Below are 3,362 nucleotides of genomic sequence, written 5' to 3'. Positions count from 1 at the left end.
GGCGTTGAAATAAAGCGTGACTTCATATCTGAACACTCCCAGTAGAGATTTTTTAAGTTTTTTCGGCTGATATTAAAGAGGAAATTTGAAGGTTCAAGTTGTGTAACTATCAATATTTCACCATTATTTTTTTTTTATATTTTGCCAAGAGCTGAATTGTCATCATGAACTTTTTTAGAAAACTCTGAAATTAGACCGGTTTTTTTAACTCTATAATGCAGTATTTATTTACGTTAAATACCTGAACTAGGCTCATTTGATGCGGAATTTAACAGCCCTATAAACTTTTTTTAGAGATTATTCTATCTTATTTTTTTCGGGTATATCCTGCAAAAACTGAGTGCATGTTTTTAATCACTAGTTTTTTAGGTTTTCTAATACTTCTAGACGGTAATATGAAATAATTAATTGTTGTTAATAAAAAACCACTTCTTCATAAACATCCACAATAATTAAGGATACAAAAAAAATTTATTGAAGGGCCATATTTAATTGCTTGATAATACTTCTAATGATCTATTCACTCTATTTCATCATGATTTTAAATTCTAAAGCTTCATTTTTTAAATGAGACTTTAACACTTCAAATAAAATTTTTGAATATTCACAATTGAAAATTCGTGGCAATTTTTTCAAATTGTTTAACCCAGTTGTTATTGATCCTACGAAAAAGATTCTTGACAAAAAGTTGCGCACAAACGAATGAATTTATTAGAAAATTGACAAAAATTTACGAGGTGTAAATTTTAGCATTATTTCCTTAAAAATTAATCTTGTTGCACCCGCTGATGGTAGTTCAGTCAACGTACAGAGTGGAGTTTCAGTTCATGCACACTTTTCAGATTAATTCTTTTAAAATATTTTAAAGAACACCTAAACTCTGTGGTTGATAGAAGTAGAATTGAAATTTCATGGAGTCAGATGTAAAACATGGTACAAAAAATGAATTAGGTTAATAATATTTCTATATACGATTACCTATTTTAGCATTAGATTCTATTCAATTATTGATTTAGTCTGACTCAAAAGTAATCTTTAGATTAGTGAAAGGCAAACCAGTTATGTGAACTTCGATTGTTCCAAAGTGAACAACACTTTGCCGACAATAAGATAAGAAATATCGTTCTTTGCATTGACTTTCATATCTCGTTTTAAAACGATTAAATTAGACAACAAAATATAATATATGTTTCCACTTAGTGAAAGGTGTAATTTCCAAAGTAGTTTTTCATACTGAATTAAAATCAGAATACCATCTGTTACCCAGGAATAAAGTTTTTTTTGTGTCAAAATTTCTTTCAAAAATTAAAATTCGCGCTGTAAATGGATGCATACAATTTGCTCACTAAAATGAATACATTATTGCGATGGGCTTTTTAACGCTGAATGCAACGATCAGCTTACTTCTACGATAGTGCAATAGGTTCTCGAAATAACCAAGAAAAACTGCGATAAATTTAATACGAGTTTAAGACATAAATCTTTATAAAAAACTAAATATTAACGTTTTATTTTCTAAATAACAGTCATTTTTTCATTTTTTAGCGTAGAAAAGTCTTAAAACAAAGTTTATAGTTCCGTCACTGAAGGTTAGCAAAATGTATGTCAGAGAAACCATCCCTTTCTTTACATTCAAGATAATTTCAGCGAATTCAAGTAGTTTCAAGAAAACTGCAGTATATCCAAGAGAATTAAATAAACGAAGGGGATTTAACAAAATTTAAGATAATTATAGAAAAATTCAGTGAGACTCAGAGGAACTCAAGAGAATTCAGGGCAATTCAAAAAAATACGTGGGAACTCAAGTGACTTCCAAAAAATGCAAGCGAACCTGAGGGAATTCACTAGAACTTAAATTAACGAATTAATCGGATTCCACGAGGTACCATGACTCGCCTTGAATGTGAATAAATTTCCGAATTGTCAACTTTACATAAAGATAGGACTTCTTGGTCGTGTATCCTCTGAACTACGTTAGTGCTGAAATTATATACTATTTTTTAGATTTTTTATCCGTTGAAAAATAAAGGAAATTGCGCATATTTAAATATAAAAAGTTATTTTAAAATTGAAAATGCTCTCAGTACAACTAACTGAACTAAGTAAAAAATAGTTTATGGCCAATGACATTTGCATACTAAAAGAAAATGTATATATTCACTTATAAGATAATTTAACATCTTTTGAAAAATGATTTGCTTAAAAAACTCAAAACTCTGACGTTTAGGTGAAAAAAGAAGGACGGATTTAAATTCAATACGAAATATTACTTATGAAATTATATAGGCCTCGCTTTAAATGGACATATATAGGTCATATTTTGACGTCCTGTAATCGCTTGCTCGGTCTTTATCCTTTCCTCCAATCTGTGCAGAGATCTTTCAAAATTGAAGATAAAACTTTTTCGTTGACAAGGAATCGAATTTTTGAGAACGGTAAAAGAACAATAATTTCCGATTTTTAACCTTGCCTGAATAATCTTTCGCCTTATAATCGCTTCATATTTATTCGATAGGTAGCGAGAATTGCGACGCAAGCGCTATCTATCGTCGTTTAACTGCATTAAATTGGAGAGAACCGGGGATTCCCATCTATCAGTTGCTTTTTGCGCTTTTTGATAAATAATATAAAGTTTTAATTCCTCTACAATAGTCTAATTTATTTCAGAGGAAATATATCAGTACGAGCTACATGTTTGATCGAAATTTACTCACTTCAACATCACGCAGTAGACAAGATCAGAATTATTCTCCTAACCTCGGTAAAACTTTTGCCGAAATATTTTTTATTTTTTACCGTTGCAAGTCTTACCTGCAACAAATTTTAACTTTTGTTTTTTTCTGTGTCGTTTTAAATCTGGTGTCCCGATTCATAGCTCGAATTCACTCATACATTGCCGTTTTCCCATGTCTTCTAAGGACGCCGTAGCAGATGACAGCTTTTATTTAATCATAGGATAAACTTTCGCCAAATAGCATGTAAACTTAAACAGCGGGAAATTTTACATGCAACAAAATTTAACTTCAGTTTTTCTGTAAAGGCTAAAGAACGAAACAGGGTCTATGGCCTAATATCTCTCTTTATTATATTTAAAAGTATATTTTTGAAACAAACATATTATTATTATTACACCATTAAGCCATTTTGCCTCTTTTTTAGAAAGAGACGGCACTCCTCGCTCAACTCGTTCTCTCTCTCTCTCTCTAAACAGTAGCGTCGGCGGATCAAAGAGACTGTTGGTCTAGACTTTATATGTCTATGGGTAGGCGTGACTCACTCGGCAGGGGAAAGGAGTAGTGTGTGGATGGGATAGAGATTTTTCAGATTGATCCAGAATTCTCGTGCTATTTATGTAAATAACA

The sequence above is a fragment of the Belonocnema kinseyi genome, chromosome 9, assembly GCF_010883055.1.
Source record: "Belonocnema kinseyi isolate 2016_QV_RU_SX_M_011 chromosome 9, B_treatae_v1, whole genome shotgun sequence".
Classification (NCBI taxonomy): Eukaryota; Metazoa; Arthropoda; class Insecta; order Hymenoptera; family Cynipidae; genus Belonocnema; species Belonocnema kinseyi.
Note: the sequence above shows the minus strand (reverse complement) of the source record.